Here is an 18,003-nt window from a genome sequence, read left to right as displayed (position 1 = left end):
TTATATCGAAGGATGGACCCCACACCGAAGTTGTCCCCACCTCAAACTTGTGCTGCCCTGATAGACCCAAGGGAGCCCAACAAACTGACATCAGGAACCTGGACTGCTGAGTTTTCTTTCCCAGGGAAAATGGAAAAAGGTTATGCCCTGGGGCCGCTGGCCCTGACTGCAAAAAATCCTTATATCGAAGGATGCACCCCACACCGAAGTTGTCCCCACCTCAAACTTGTGCTGCCCTGATACACCCAAGGGAGCCCTACAAACTGACATCAGGAACCTGGACTGCTGAGTTTTCTTTCCCAGAGAAAATGGAAAAAGATTGTGCCCAGGGGCCGCTGGCCTTGGGCAGGGACCTCACTACAAAAAATCCTTATATCGAAAGATGGACCCCACACCGAAGTTGTCCCCACCTCAAACTTGTGCTGCCCTGATAGACCCAAGGGAGCCCTACAAACTGACATCAGGAACCTGGACTGCTGAGTTTTCTTTCCCAGGGAAAATGGAAAAAGGATGTGCCCAGGGGCCCCTGGCCCTGACTGCAAAGAATCCTTATATCGAAGGATGGACCCCACACCGAAGTTGTCCCCACCTCAAACTTGTGCTGCCCTGATAGACCCAAGGGAGCCCTACAAACTGACATCAGGAACCTGGACTGCTGAGTTTTCTTTCCCAGGGAAAATGGAAAAAGGATGTGCCCAGGGGCCCCTGGCCCTGACTGCAAAGAATCCTTATATCGAAGGATGGACCCCACACCGAAGATGTCCCCACCTCAAACTTGTGCTGCCCTGATAGACCCAAGGGAGCCCTACAAACTGACATCAGGAACCTGGACTGCTGAGTTTTCTTTCCCAGGGAAAATGGAAAAAGGATGTGCCCAGGGGCCCCTGGCCCTGACTGCAAAGAATCCTTATATCGAAGGATGGACCCCACACCGAAGTTGTCCCCACCTCAAACTTGTGCTGCCCTGATAGACCCAAGGGAGACCTACAAACTGACATCAGGAACCTGGACTGCTGAGTTTTCTTTCCCAGGGAAAATGGAAAAAGGATGTCCCCAGGGGCCCCTGGCCCAGGGCTGCGACCTCACTGCAAAGAATCCTTATATCGAAGAATGGACCCCACACCGAAGTTGTCCCCACCTCAAACTTGTGCTGCCCTGATAGACCCAAGGGAGCCCTACAAACTGACATCAGGAACCTGGACTGCTGAGTTTTCTTTCCCAGGGAAAATGGAAAAAGGATGTGCCCTGGGGCCCCTGGCCCTGACTGCAAAGAATCCTTATATCGAAGGATGGACCCCACACCGAAGTTGTCCCCACCTCAAACTTGTGCTGCCCTGATAGACCCAAGGGAACCCTACAAACTGACATCAGGAACCTGGACTGCTGAGTTTTCTTTCCCAGGGAAAATGGAAAAAGGATGTGCCCTGGGGCCCCTGGCCCTGACTGCAAAAAATCCTTATATCGAAGGATGGACCCCAGACCGAAGTTGTCCCCACCTCAAACTTGTGCTGCCCTGATAGACCCAAGGCAGCCCTACAAACTGACATCAGGAACCTGGACTGCTGAGTTTTCTTTCTCTGGGAAAATGGAAAAAGGATGTGCCCAGGGGCCCCTGGCCCTGACTGCAAAAAATAATTATATCGAAGGATGGACCCCACACCGAAGTTGTCCCCACCTCAAACTTGTGCTGCCCTGATACACCCAAGGCAGCCCTACAAACTGACATCAGGAACCTGGACTGCTGAGTTTTCTTTCCCAGGGAAAATGGAAAAAGGATGTGCCCAGGGGCCCCTGGCCCTGACTGCAAAAAATCCTTATATCGAAGGATAGACCCCACACCGAAGTTGTCCCCACCTCAAACTTGTGCTGCCCTGATAGACCCAAGGGAGCCCTACAAACTGACATCAGGAACCTGGACTGCTGAGTTTTCTTTCCCAGAGAAAATGGAAAAAGAATGTGCCCAGGGGCCCCTGGACCTGGGCAGGGCCCTCACTGCAAAAAATCCTTATATCGAAGGATGGACCCCACACCGAAGTTGTCCCCACCTCAAACTTGTGCTGCCCTGATACACCCAAGGCAGCCCTACAAACTGACATCAGGAACCTGGACTGCTGAGTTTTCTTTCCCAGGGAAAATGGCCAAAGGTTGTGCCCGGGGGCCCCTGGCCCTGACTGCAAAAAATCCTTATATCGAAGGATGGACCCCACACCGAAGTTGTCCCCACCTCAAACTTGTGCTGCCCTGATAGACCCAAGGGAACCCTACAAACTGACATCAGGAACCTGGACTGCTGAGTTTTCTTTCCCAGGGAAAATGGAAAAAGGATGTGCCCTGGGGCCCCTGGCCCTGACTGCAAAAAATCCTTATATCGAAGGATGGACCCCACACTGATGTTGTCCCCACCTCAAACTTGTGCTGCCCTGATACACCCAAGGGAGCCCTACAAACTGACATCAGGAACCTGGACTGCTGAGTTTTCTTTCCCAGGGAAAATGGGAAAAGGATGTGCCCTGGGGCCCCTGGCCCTGACTGCAAAAAATCCTTATATCGAAGGATGCACCCCACACCGAAGTTGTCCCCACCTCAAACTTGTGCTACCCTGATAGACCCAAGGGAGCCCTACAAACTGACATCAGGAACCTGGACTGCTGAGTTTTCTTTCCCAGAGAAAATGGAAAAAGATTGTGCCCAGGGGCCGCTGGCCTTGGGCAGGGACCTCACTACAAAAAATCCTTATATCGAAGGATGGACCCCACACCGAAGTTGTCCCCACCTCAAACTTGTGCTACCCTGATAGACCCAAGGGAGCCCTACAAACTGACATCAGGAACCTGGACTGCTGAGTTTTCTTTCCCAGGGAAAATGGAAAAAGGATGTGCCCAGGGGCCCCTGGCCCTGACTGCAAAGAATCCTTATATCGAAGGATGGACCCCACACCGAAGTTGCCCCGACCTCAAACTTGTGCTACCCTGATAGACCCAAGGGAGCCCTACAAACTGACATCAGGAACCTGGACTGCTGAGTTTTCTTTCCCAGGGAAAATGGAAAAAGGATGTGCCCAGGGGCCCCTGGCCCTGACTGCAAAAAATCCTTATATTGAAGGATGGACCCCACACCGAAGTTGTCCCCACCTCAAACTTGTGCTGCCCTGATACACCCTAGGCAGCCCTACAAACTGACATCAGGAACATGGACTGCTGAGTTTTCTTTCCCAGGGAAAATGGGAAAAGGATGTCCCCAGGGGCCCCTGGCCCAGGGCTGCGACCTCACTGCAAAGAATCCTTATATCGAAGAATGGACCCCACACCGAAGTTGTCCCCACCTCAAACTTGTGCTGCCCTGATAGACCCAAGGCAGCCCTACAAACTGACATCAGGAACCTGGACTGCTGAGTTTTCTTTCCCAGGGAAAATGCCCAAAGGATGTGCCCAGGGGCCCCTGGCCCTGGGGAGGGCCCTGACTGCAAAAAATCCTTATATCGAAGGATGGACCCCACACCGAAGTTGTCCCCACCTCAAACTTGTGCTGCCCTGATACACCCAAGGGAGCCCTACAAACTGACATCAGGAACCTGGACTGCTGAGTTTTCTTTCCCAGGGAAAATGGCCAAAGGTTGTGCCCGGGGGCCATTGGCCCTGACTGAAAAAAATCCTTATATCGAACGATGGACCCCACACCGAAGTTGTCCCCACCTCAAACTTGTGCTGCCCTGATACACCCAAGGGAGCCCTACAAACTGACATCAGGAACCTGGACTGCTGAGTTTTCTTTCCCAGGGAAAATGGCCAAAGGTTGTGCCCGGGGGCCATTGGCCCTGACTGAAAAAAATCCTTATATCGAACGATGGACCCCACACCGAAGTTGTCCCCACCTCAAACTTGTGCTGCCCTGATACACCCAAGGGAGCCCTACAAACTGACATCAGGAACCTGGACTGCTGAGTTTTCTTTCCCAGGGAAAATGGCCAAAGGGTGTGCCCTGGGGCCCCTGGCCCTGACTGCAAAAAATCCTTATATCGAAGGATGGACCCCACACCGAAGTTGTCCCCACCTCAAACTTGTGCTGCCCTGATAGACCCAAGGGAGCCCAACAAACTGACATCAGGAACCTGGACTGCTGAGTTTTCTTTCCCAGGGAAAATGGAAAAAGGTTATGCCCTGGGGCCGCTGGCCCTGACTGCAAAAAATCCTTATATCGAAGGATGCACCCCACACCGAAGTTGTCCCCACCTCAAACTTGTGCTGCCCTGATACACCCAAGGGAGCCCTACAAACTGACATCAGGAACCTGGACTGCTGAGTTTTCTTTCCCAGAGAAAATGGAAAAAGATTGTGCCCAGGGGCCGCTGGCCTTGGGCAGGGACCTCACTACAAAAAATCCTTATATCGAAAGATGGACCCCACACCGAAGTTGTCCCCACCTCAAACTTGTGCTGCCCTGATAGACCCAAGGGAGCCCTACAAACTGACATCAGGAACCTGGACTGCTGAGTTTTCTTTCCCAGGGAAAATGGAAAAAGGATGTGCCCAGGGGCCCCTGGCCCTGACTGCAAAGAATCCTTATATCGAAGGATGGACCCCACACCGAAGTTGTCCCCACCTCAAACTTGTGCTGCCCTGATAGACCCAAGGGAGCCCTACAAACTGACATCAGGAACCTGGACTGCTGAGTTTTCTTTCCCAGGGAAAATGGAAAAAGGATGTGCCCAGGGGCCCCTGGCCCTGACTGCAAAGAATCCTTATATCGAAGGATGGACCCCACACCGAAGATGTCCCCACCTCAAACTTGTGCTGCCCTGATAGACCCAAGGGAGCCCTACAAACTGACATCAGGAACCTGGACTGCTGAGTTTTCTTTCCCAGGGAAAATGGAAAAAGGATGTGCCCAGGGGCCCCTGGCCCTGACTGCAAAGAATCCTTATATCGAAGGATGGACCCCACACCGAAGTTGTCCCCACCTCAAACTTGTGCTGCCCTGATAGACCCAAGGGAGACCTACAAACTGACATCAGGAACCTGGACTGCTGAGTTTTCTTTCCCAGGGAAAATGGAAAAAGGATGTCCCCAGGGGCCCCTGGCCCAGGGCTGCGACCTCACTGCAAAGAATCCTTATATCGAAGAATGGACCCCACACCGAAGTTGTCCCCACCTCAAACTTGTGCTGCCCTGATAGACCCAAGGGAGCCCTACAAACTGACATCAGGAACCTGGACTGCTGAGTTTTCTTTCCCAGGGAAAATGGAAAAAGGATGTGCCCTGGGGCCCCTGGCCCTGACTGCAAAGAATCCTTATATCGAAGGATGGACCCCACACCGAAGTTGTCCCCACCTCAAACTTGTGCTGCCCTGATAGACCCAAGGGAACCCTACAAACTGACATCAGGAACCTGGACTGCTGAGTTTTCTTTCCCAGGGAAAATGGAAAAAGGATGTGCCCTGGGGCCCCTGGCCCTGACTGCAAAAAATCCTTATATCGAAGGATGGACCCCACACCGATGTTGTCCCCACCTCAAACTTGTGCTGCCCTGATACACCCAAGGGAGCCCTACAAACTGACATCAGGAACCTGGACTGCTGAGTTTTCTTTCCCAGGGAAAATGGGAAAAGGATGTGCCCTGGGGCCCCTGGCCCTGACTGCAAAAAATCCTTATATCGAAGGATGCACCCCACACCGAAGTTGTCCCCACCTCAAACTTGTGCTACCCTGATAGACCCAAGGGAGCCCTACAAACTGACATCAGGAACCTGGACTGCTGAGTTTTCTTTCCCAGAGAAAATGGAAAAAGATTGTGCCCAGGGGCCGCTGGCCTTGGGCAGGGACCTCACTACAAAAAATCCTTATATCGAAGGATGGACCCCACACCGAAGTTGTCCCCACCTCAAACTTGTGCTACCCTGATAGACCCAAGGGAGCCCTACAAACTGACATCAGGAACCTGGACTGCTGAGTTTTCTTTCCCAGGGAAAATGGAAAAAGGATGTGCCCAGGGGCCCCTGGCCCTGACTGCAAAGAATCCTTATATCGAAGGATGGACCCCACACCGAAGTTGCCCCGACCTCAAACTTGTGCTACCCTGATAGACCCAAGGGAGCCCTACAAACTGACATCAGGAACCTGGACTGCTGAGTTTTCTTTCCCAGGGAAAATGGAAAAAGGATGTGCCCAGGGGCCCCTGGCCCTGACTGCAAAAAATCCTTATATTGAAGGATGGACCCCACACCGAAGTTGTCCCCACCACAAACTTGTGCTGCCCTGATACACCCTAGGCAGCCCTACAAACTGACATCAGGAACCTGGACTGCTGAGTTTTCTTTCCCAGGGAAAATGGGAAAAGGATGTCCCCAGGGGCCCCTGGCCCAGGGCTGCGACCTCACTGCAAAGAATCCTTATATCGAAGAATGGACCCCACACCGAAGTTGTCCCCACCTCAAACTTGTGCTGCCCTGATAGACCCAAGGCAGCCCTACAAACTGACATCAGGAACCTGGACTGCTGAGTTTTCTTTCCCAGGGAAAATGGCCAAAGGTTGTGCCCGGGGGCCATTGGCCCTGACTGAAAAAAATCCTTATATCGAACGATGGACCCCACACCGAAGTTGTCCCCACCTCAAACTTGTGCTGCCCTGATACACCCAAGGGAGCCCTACAAACTGACATCAGGAACCTGGACTGCTGAGTTTTCTTTCCCAGGGAAAATGGCCAAAGGGTGTGCCCTGGGGCCCCTGGCCCTGACTGCAAAAAATCCTTATATCGAAGGATGGACCCCACACCGAAGTTGTCCCCACCTCAAACTTGTGCTGCCCTGATAGACCCAAGGGAGCCCAACAAACTGACATCAGGAACCTGGACTGCTGAGTTTTCTTTCCCAGGGAAAATGGAAAAAGGTTATGCCCTGGGGCCGCTGGCCTTGGGCAGGGACCTCACTACAAAAAATCCTTAAATCGAAGGATGGACCCCACACCGAAGTTATCCCCACCTCAAACTTGTGCTACCCTGATAGACCCAAGGGAGCCCTACAAACTGACATCAGGAACCTGGACTGCTGAGTTTTCTTTCCCAGGAAAATGGGAAAAGGATGTGCCCTGGGGCCCCTGGCCCAGGGCTGCGACCTCACTGCAAAGAATCCTTATATCGAAGAATGGACCCCACACCGAAGTTGTCCCCACCTCAAACTTGTGCTGCCCTGATAGACCCAAGGCAGCCCTACAAACTGACATCAGGAACCTGGACTGCTGAGTTTTCTTTCCCAGGGAAAATGCCCAAAGGATGTGCCCAGGGGCCCCTGGCCCTGGGGAGGGCCCTCACTGCAAAAAATCCTTATATCGAAGGATGGACCCCACACCGAAGTTGTCCCCACCTCAAACTTGTGCTGCCCTGATAGACCCAAGGCAGCCCTACAAACTGACATCAGGAACCTGGACTGCTGAGTTTTCTTTCCCAGGGAAAATGGCCAAAGGTTGTGCCCGGGGGCCATTGGCCCTGACTTAAAAAAATCCTTATATCGAAGGATGGACCCCACACCGAAGTTGTCCCCACCTCAAACTTGTGCTGCCCTGATAGACCCAAGGGAGCCCTACAAACTGACATCAGGAACCTGGACTGCTGAGTTTTCTTTCCCAGGGAAAATGGAAAAAGGATGTGCCCTGGGGCCCCTGGCCCTGACTGCAAAAAATCCTTATATCGAAGGATGGACCTCACACCGAAGTTGTCCCCACCTCAAACTTGTGCTGCCCTGATACACCCAAGGGAGCCCTACAAACTGACATCAGGAACCTGGACTGCTGAGTTTTCTTTCCCAGGGAAAATGGCCAAAGGGTGTGCCCTGGGGCCCCTGGCCCTGACTGCAAAAAATCCTTATATCGAAGGATGGACCCCACACCGAAGTTGTCCCCACCTCAAACTTGTGCTGCCCTGATAGACCCAAGGGAGCCCTACAAACTGACATCAGGAACCTGGACTGCTGAGTTTTCTTTCCCAGGGAAAATGGAAAAAGGTTATGCCCTGGGGCCGCTGGCCCTGACTGCAAAAAATCCTTATATCGAAGGATGCACCCCACACCGAAGTTGTCCCCACCTCAAACTTGTGCTGCCCTGATACACCCAAGGGAGCCCTACAAACTGACATCAGGAACCTGGACTGCTGAGTTTTCTTTCCCAGAGAAAATGGAAAAAGATTGTGCCCAGGGGCCGCTGGCCTTGGGCAGGGACCTCACTACAAAAAATCCTTATATCGAAAGATGGACCCCACACGTAAGTTGTCCCCACCTCAAACTTGTGCTACCCTGATAGACCCAAGGGAGCCCTACAAACTGACATCAGGAACCTGGACTGCTGAGTTTTCTTTCCCAGGGAAAATGGAAAAAGGATGTGCCCAGGGGCCCCTGGCCCTGACTGCAAAGAATCCTTATATCGAAGGATGGACCCCACACCGAAGTTGTCCCCACCTCAAACTTGTGCTGCCCTGATAGACCCAAGGGAGCCCTACAAACTGACATCAGGAACCTGGACTGCTGAGTTTTCTTTCCCAGGGAAAATGGAAAAAGGATGTGCCCAGGGGCCCCTGGCCCTGACTGCAAAGAATCCTTATATCGAAGGATGGACCCCACACCGAAGATGTCCCCACCTCAAACTTGTGCTGCCCTGATAGACCCAAGGGAGCCCTACAAACTGACATCAGGAACCTGGACTGCTGAGTTTTCTTTCCCAGGGAAAATGGAAAAAGGATGTGCCCAGGGGCCCCTGGCCCTGACTGCAAAGAATCCTTATATCGAAGGATGGACCCCACACCGAAGTTGTCCCCACCTCAAACTTGTGCTGCCCTGATAGACCCAAGGGAGACCTACAAACTGACATCAGGAACCTGGACTGCTGAGTTTTCTTTCCCAGGGAAAATGGAAAAAGGATGTCCCCAGGGGCCCCTGGCCCAGGGCTGCGACCTCACTGCAAAGAATCCTTATATCGAAGAATGGACCCCACACCGAAGTTGTCCCCACCTCAAACTTGTGCTGCCCTGATAGACCCAAGGGAGCCCTACAAACTGACATCAGGAACCTGGACTGCTGAGTTTTCTTTCCCAGGGAAAATGGAAAAAGGATGTGCCCTGGGGCCCCTGGCCCTGACTGCAAAGAATCCTTATATCGAAGGATGGACCCCACACCGAAGTTGTCCCCACCTCAAACTTGTGCTGCCCTGATAGACCCAAGGGAACCCTACAAACTGACATCAGGAACCTGGACTGCTGAGTTTTCTTTCCCAGGGAAAATGGAAAAAGGATGTGCCCTGGGGCCCCTGGCCCTGACTGCAAAAAATCCTTATATCGAAGGATGGACCCCACACCGATGTTGTCCCCACCTCAAACTTGTGCTGCCCTGATACACCCAAGGGAGCCCTACAAACTGACATCAGGAACCTGGACTGCTGAGTTTTCTTTCCCAGGGAAAATGGGAAAAGGATGTGCCCTGGGGCCCCTGGCCCTGACTGCAAAAAATCCTTATATCGAAGGATGCACCCCACACCGAAGTTGTCCCCACCTCAAACTTGTGCTACCCTGATAGACCCAAGGGAGCCCTACAAACTGACATCAGGAACCTGGACTGCTGAGTTTTCTTTCCCAGAGAAAATGGAAAAAGATTGTGCCCAGGGGCCGCTGGCCTTGGGCAGGGACCTCACTACAAAAAATCCTTATATCGAAGGATGGACCCCACACCGAAGTTGTCCCCACCTCAAACTTGTGCTACCCTGATAGACCCAAGGGAGCCCTACAAACTGACATCAGGAACCTGGACTGCTGAGTTTTCTTTCCCAGGGAAAATGGAAAAAGGTTATGCCCTGGGGCTGCTGGCCTTCGGCAGGGACCTCACTACAAAAAATCCTTATATCGAAGGATGGACCCCACACCGAAGTTGTCCCCACCTCAAACTTGTGCTACCCTTATAGACCCAAGGGAGCCATACAAACTGACATCAGGAACCTGGAGTGCTGAGTTTTCTTTCCCAGGGAAAATGGAAAAAGGATGTGCCCAGGGGCCCCTGGCCCTGACTGCAAAGAATCCTTATATCGAAGGATGGACCCCACACCGAAGTTGTCCCCACCTCAAACTTGTGCTGCCCTGATAGACCCAAGGGAGCCCTACAAACTGACATCAGGAACCTGGACTGCTGAGTTTTCTTTCCCAGGGAAAATGGAAAAAGGATGTGCCCAGGGGCCCCTGGCCCTGACTGCAAAAAATCCTTATATCGAAGGATGGACCCCACACCGAAGTTGTCCCCACCTCAAACTTGTGCTACCCTGATAGACCCAAGGGAGCCCTACAAACTGACATCAGGAACCTGGACTGCTGAGTTTTCTTTCCCAGGGAAAATGGAAAAAGGATGTGCCCTGGGGCCCCTGCCCTGACTGCAAAAAATCCTTATATCAAAGGATGGACCCCACACCGAAGTTGTCCCCACCTCAAACTTGTGCTGCCCTGATAGACCCAAGGGAGCCCTACAAACTGACATCAGGAACCTGGACTGCTGAGTTTTCTTTCCCAGGGAAAATGGAAAAAGGATGTCCCCAGGGGCCCCTGGCCCAGGGCTGCGACCTCACTGCAAAGAATCCTTATATCGAAGAATGGACCCCACACCGAAGTTGTCCCCACCTCAAACTTGTGCTGCCCTGATAGACCCAAGGCAGCCCTACAAACTGACATCAGGAACCTGGACTGCTGAGTTTTCTTTCCCAGGGAAAATGGCCAAAGGATGTGCCCAGGGGCCCCTGGCCGTGGGGAGGGCCTTCACTGCAAAAAATCCTTATATCGAAGGATGGACCCCACACCAAAGTTGTCCCCACCTCAAACTTGTGCTGCCCTGATACACCCAAGGGAGCCCTACAAACTGACATCAGGAACCTGGACTGCTGAGTTTTCTTTCCCAGGGAAAATGGAAAAAGGATGTGCCCAGGGGCCCCTGGCCCTGACTGCAAAGAATCCTTATATCGAAGGATGGACCCCACACCGAAGTTGTCCCCACCTCAAACTTGTGCTGCCCTGATTGACCCAAGGGAGCCCTACAAACTGACATCAGGAACCTGGACTGCTGAGTTTTCTTTCCCAGGGAAAATGGCCAAATGTTGTGCCCGGGGGCCCCTGGCCCTGACTGCAAAAAATCCTTATATTGAAGGATGGACCACACACCGAAGTTGTCCCCACCTCAAACTTGTGCTGCCCTGATACACCCAAGGGAGCCCTACAAACTGACATCAGGAACCTGGACTGCTGAGTTTTCTTTCCCAGGGAAAATGGAAAAAGGATGTGCCCTGGGGCCCCTGGCCCTGACTGCAAAAAATCCTTATATCGAAGGATGGACCCCACACCGAAGTTGTCCCCACCTCAAACTTGTGCTGCCCTGATAGACCCAAGGGAGCCCTACAAACTGACATCAGGAACCTGGACTGCTGAGTTTTCTTTCCCAGGGAAAATGGAAAAAGGATGTGCCCGGGGGCCCCTGGCCCTGACTGCAAAGAATCCTTATATCGAAGGATGGACCCCACACCGAAGTTGTCCCCACCTCAAACTTATGCTGCCCTGATAGACCCAAGGGAGCCCTACAAACTGACATCAGGAACCTGGACTGCTGAGTTTTCTTTCCCAGGGAAAATGGCCAAATGTTGTGCCCGGGGGCCCCTGGCCCTGACTGCAAAAAATCCTTATATTGAAGGATGGACCCCACACCGAAGTTGTCCCCACCTCAAACTTGTGCTGCCCTGATAGACCCAAGGCAGCCCTACAAACTGACATCAGGAACCTGGACTGCTGAGTTTTCTTTCCCAGGGGAAATGGAAAAAGGATGTGCCCTGGGGCCCCTGGCCCTGACTGCAAAAAATCCTTATATCGAAGGATGGAGCCCACACCGAAGTTGTCCCCACCTCAAACTTGTGCTGCCCTGATAGACCCAAGGGAGCCCTACAAACTGACATCAGGAACCTGGACTGCTGAGTTTTCTTTCCCAGGGAAAATGGAAAACGGTTGTTCCCAGGGGCCGCTGGCCTTGGGCAGGGACCCCACTACAAGAAATCCTTATATCGAAGGATGGACCCCACACCGAAGTTGTCCCCACCTCAAACTTGTGCTGCCCTGATAGACCCAAGGGAGCCCTACAAACTGACATCAGGAACCTGGACTGCTGAGTTTTCTTTCCCATGGGAAATGGAAAAAGGATGTGCCCAGGGGCCCCTGGCCCTGACTGCAAAGAATCCTTATATCGAAGGATGGAGCCCACACCGAAGTTGTCCCCACCTCAAACTTGTGCTGCCCTGATAGACCCAAGGCAGCCCTACAAACTGACATCAGGAACCTGGACTGCTGAGTTTTCTTTCCCAGGGAAAATGGAAAAAGGATGTGCCAAGGGGCCCCTGGCCCTGACTGCAAAAAATCCTTATATCAAAGGATGGACCCCACACCGAAGTTGTCCCCACCTCAAACTTGTGCTGCCCTGATAGACCCAAGGGAGCCCTACAAACTGACATCAGGAACCTGGACTGCTGAGTTTTCTTTCCCAGGGAAAATGGCCAAAGGTTGTGCCAGGGGGGCATTGGCCCTGACTGAAAAAAATCCTTATATCGAAGGATGCACCCCACACCGAAGTTGTCCCCACCTCAAACTTGTGCTGCCCTGATAGACCCAAGGGAGCCCTACAAACTGACATCAGGAACCTGGACTGCTGAGTTTTCTTTCCCAGGGAAAATGGAAAAAGGTTGTGCCCAGGGGCCGCTGGCCTTGGGCAGGGACATCACTACAAAAAATCCTTATATCGAAGGATGGACCCCACACCGAAGTTGTCCCCACCTCAAACTTGTGCTGCCCTGATAGACCCAAGGGAGCCCTACAAACTGACATCAGGAACCTGGACTGCTGAGTTTTCTTTCCCAGGGAAAATGGAAAAAGGATGTGCCCTGGGGCCCCTGGCCCTGACTGCAAAAAATCCTTATATCGAAGGATGGACCCCACACCGAAGTTGTCCCCACCTCAAACTTGTGCTGCCCTGATAGACCCAAGGGAGCCCTACAAACTGACATCAGGAACCTGGACTGCTGAGTTTTCTTTCCCAGGGAAAATGGAAAAAGGGTGTGCCCTGGGGCCCCTGGCCCTGACTGCAAAAAATCCTTATATCGAAGGATGGACCCCACACCGAAGTTGTCCCCACCTCAAACTTGTGCTGCCCTGATACACCCAAGGGAGCCCTACAAACTGACATCAGGAACCTGGACTGCTGAGTTTTCTTTCCCAGAGAAAATGGAAAAAGAATGTGCCCAGGGGCCCCTGGCCCTGGGCAGGGCCCTCACTGCAAAGAATCCTTATATCGAAGGATGGACCCCACACCGAAGTTGTCCCCACCTCAAACTTGTGCTGCCCTGATAGACCCAAGGGAGCCCTACAAACTGACATCAGGAACCTGGACTGCTGAGTTTTCTTTCCCAGAGAAAATGGAAAAAGGTTGTGCCCAGGGGCCGCTGGCCGTGGGCAGGGACATCACTACAAAAAATCCTTATATCGAAGGATGGACCCCACACCGAAGTTGTCCCCACCTCAAACTTGTGCTACCCTGATAGACCCAAGGGAGCCCTACAAACTGACATCAGGAACCTGGACTGCTGAGTTTTCTTTCCCAGGGAAAATGGAAAAAGGATGTGCCCATGGACCCCTGGCCCTGACTGCAAAATATCCTTATATCGAAGGATGGACCCCACACCGAAGTTGTCCCCACCTCAAACTTGTGCTGCCCTGATAGACCCAAGGCAGCCCTACAAACTGACATCAGGAACCTGGACTGCTGAGTTTTCTTTCCCAGGGAAAATGGCCAAAGGATGTGCCCAGGGGCCCCTGGCCCTGGGCTGGGGCCTCACTGCAAAGAATCCTTATATCGAAGGATGGACCCCACACCGAAGTTGTCCCCACCTCAAACTTGTGCTGCCCTGATACACCCAAGGCAGCCCTACAAACTGACATCAGGAACCTGGACTGCTGAGTTTTCTTTCCCAGGGAAAATGGAAAAAGGATGTGCCCAGGGGCGCCTGGCCCTGACTGCAAAAAATCCTTATATCGAAGGATGGACCCCACACCGAAGTTGTCCCCACCTCAAACTTGTGCTGCCCTGATAGACCCAAGGGAGCCCTACAAACTGACATAAGGAACCTGGACTGCTGAGTTTTCTTTCCCAGGGAAAATTGATAAAGGTTGTGCCCAGGGGCCCCTGGCCCTGGGGAGGGCCCTCACTGGAAAAAATCCTTATATCGAAGGATGGACCCCACACCGAAGTTGTCCCCACCTCAAACTTGTGCTGCCCAGATACACCCAAGGGAGCCCTACAAACTGACATCAGGAACCTGGACTGCTGAGTTTTCTTTCCCAGGGAAAATGGAAAAAGGATGTGCCCAGGGGCCCCTGGCCCTGACTGCAAAAAATCCTTATATCGAAGGATGGACCCCACACCGAAGTTGTCCCCACCTCAAACTTGTGCTACCCTGATAGACCCAAGGGAGCCCTACAAACTGACATCAGGAACCTGGACTGCTGAGTTTTCTTTCCCAGGGAAAATGGAAAAAGATTGTGCCCAGGGGCCCCTGGCCCTGACTGCAAAGAATCCTTATATCGAAGGATGGACCCCACACCGAAGTTGTCCCCACCTCAAACTTGTGCTGCCCTGATAGACCCAAGGGAGCCCTACAAACTGACATCAGGAACCTGGACTGCTGAGTTTTCTTTCCCAGGGAAAATGGAAAAAGGTTGTGCCCAGGGGCCTCTGGCCCTGTCTGCAAAGAATCCTTATATCGAAGGATGGACCCCACACCGAAGTTGTCCCCACCTCAAACTTGTGCTGCCCTGATAGACCCAAGGGAGCCCTACAAACTGACATCAGGAACCTGGACTGCTGAGTTTTCTTTCCCAGGGAAAATGGAAAAAGGATGTGCCCGGGGGACCCTGGCCCTGACTGCAAAGAATCCTTATATCGAAGGATGGACCCCACACCGAAGTTGTCCCCACCTCAAACTTGTGCTGCCCTGATAGACCCAAGGGAGCCCTACAAACTGACATCAGGAACCTGGACTGCTGAGTTTTCTTTCCCAGGGAAAATGGCCAAATGTTGTGCCCGGGGGCCCCTGGCCCTGACTGCAAAAAATCCTTATATTGAAGGATGGACCCCACACCGAAGTTGTCCCCACCTCAAACTTGTGCTGCCCTGATAGACCCAAGGGAGCCCTACAAACTGACATCAGGAACCTGGACTGCTGAGTTTTCTTTCCCAGGGAAAATGGAAAACGGTTGTTCCCAGGGGCCGCTGGCCTTGGGCAGGGACCCCACTACAAGAAATCCTTATATCGAAGGATGGACCCCACACCGAAGTTGTCCCCACCTCAAACTTGTGCTGCCCTGATAGACCCAAGGGAGCCCTACAAACTGACATCAGGAACCTGGACTGCTGAGTTTTCTTTCCCAGGGGAAATGGAAAAAGGATGTGCCCAGGGGCGCCTGGCCCTGACTGCAAAAAATCCTTATATCGAAGGATGGAGCCCACACCGAAGTTGTCCCCACCTCAAACTTGTGCTGCCCTGATAGACCCAAGGCAGCCCTACAAACTGACATCAGGAACCTGGACTGCTGAGTTTTCTTTCCCAGGGAAAATGGAAAAAGGATGTGCCAAGGGGCCCCTGGCCCTGACTGCAAAAAATCCTTATATCGAAGGATGGACCCCACACCGAAGTTGTCCCCACCTCAAACTTGTGCTGCCCTGATACACCCAAGGGAGCCCTACAAACTGACATCAGGAACCTGGACTGCTGAGTTTTCTTTCGCAGCGAAAATGGCCAAAGGTTGTGCCAGGGGGGCATTGGCCCTGACTGAAAAAAATCCTTATATCGAAGGATGCACCCCACACCGAAGTTGTCCCCACCTCAAACTTGTGCTGCCCTGATAGACCCAAGGGAGCCCTACAAACTGACATCAGGAACCTGGACTGCTGAGTTTTCTTTCCCAGGGAAAATGGAAAAAGGGTGTGCCCAGGGGCCCCTGGCCCTGACTGCAAAAAATCCTTATATCGAAGGATGGACCCCACACCGAAGTTGTCCCCACCTCAAACTTGTGCTGCCCTGATACACCCAAGGGAGCCCTACAAACTGACATCAGGAACCTGGACTGCTGAGTTTTCTTTCCCAGAGAAAATGGAAAAAGAATGTGCCCAGGGGCCCCTGGCCCTGGGCAGGACCCTCACTGCAAAAAATCCTTATATCGAAGGATGGACCCCACACCGAAGTTGTCCCCACCTCAAACTTGTGCTGCCCTGATAGACCCAAGGGAGCCCTACAAACTGACATCAGGAACCTGGACTGCTGAGTTTTCTTTCCCAGGGAAAATGGAAAAAGGTTGTGCCCAGGGGCCGCTGGCCGTGGGCAGGGACATCACTACAAAAAATCCTTATATCGAAGGATGGACCCCACACCGAAGTTGTCCCCACCTCAAACTTGTGCTACCCTGATAGACCCAAGGGAGCCCTACAAACTGACATCAGGAACCTGGACTGCTGAGTTTTCTTTCCCAGGGAAAATGGAAAAAGGATGTGCCCATGGACCCCTGGCCCTGACTGCAAAATATCCTTATATCGAAGGATGGACCCCACACCGAAGTTGTCCCCACCTCAAACTTGTGCTGCCCTGATAGACCCAAGGCAGCCCTACAAACTGACATCAGGAACCTGGACTGCTGAGTTTTCTTTCCCAGGGAAAATGGCCAAAGGATGTGCCCAGGGGCCCCTGGCCCTGGGGAGGGCCCTCACTGGAAAAAATCCTTATATCGAAGGATGGACCCCACACCGAAGTTGTCCCCACCTCAAACTTGTGCTGCCCTGATACACCCAAGGCAGCCCTACAAACTGACATCAGGAACCTGGACTGCTGAGTTTTCTTTCCCAGGGAAAATGGAAAAAGGATGTGCCCAGGGGCGCCTGGCCCTGACTGCAAAAAATCCTTATATCGAAGGATGGACCCCACACCGAAGTTGTCCCCACCTCAAACTTGTGCTGCCCTGATAGACCCAAGGGAGCCCTACAAACTGACATCAGGAACCTGGACTGCTGAGTTTTCTTTCCCAGGGAAAATGGAAAAAGGATGTGCCCAGGGGCCCCTGGCCCTGTTTGCAAAGAATCCTTATATCGAAGGATGGACCCCACACCGAAGTTGTCCCCACCTCAAACTTGTGCTGCCCTGATACACCCAAGGCAGCCCTACAAACTGACATCAGGAACCTGGACTGCTGAGTTTTCTTTCCCAGGGAAAATGGAAAAAGGATGTGCCCAGGGGCCGCTGGCCCTGACTGCAAAAAATCCTTATATCGAAGGATGGACCCCACACCGAAGTTGTCCCCACCTCAAACTTGTGCTACCCTGATAGACCCAAGGGAGCCCTACAAACTGACATCAGGAACCTGGACTGCTGAGTTTTCTTTCCCAGGGAAAATGGAAAAAGGATGTGCCCAGGGGCCCCTGGCCCTGACTGCAAAGAATCCTTACATCGAAGGATGGACCCCACACCGAAGTTGTCCCCACCTCAAACTTGTGCTGCCCTGATAGACCCAAGGGAGCCCTACAAACTGACATCAGGAACCTGGACTGCTGAGTTTTCTTTCCCAGGGAAAATGGAAAAAGGTTGTGCCCAGGGGCCCCTGGCCCTGTCTGCAAAGAATCCTTATATCGAAGGATGGACCCCACACCGAAGTTGTCCCCACCTCAAACTTGTGCTGCCCTGATACACCCAAGGCAGCCCTACAAACTGACATCAGGAACCTGGACTGCTGAGTTTTCTTTCCCAGGGAAAATGGAAAAAGGATGTCCCCAGGGGCCCCTGGCCCAGGGCTGCGACCTCACTGCAAAGAATCCTTATATCGAAGGATGGACCCCACACCGAAGTTGTCCCCACCTCAAACTTGTGCTGCCCTGATACACCCAAGGGAGCCCTAGAAACTGACATCAGGAACCTGGA

The sequence above is a fragment of the Lonchura striata genome, chromosome 24 (assembly GCF_050655825.1).
Source record: "Lonchura striata isolate lonStrDom1 chromosome 24, ASM5065582v1, whole genome shotgun sequence".
In the NCBI taxonomy this organism is placed as follows: Eukaryota; Metazoa; Chordata; class Aves; order Passeriformes; family Estrildidae; genus Lonchura; species Lonchura striata.
The sequence above is the reverse complement of the archived record's forward strand: the minus strand, read 5'-3'. Positions refer to the sequence as shown.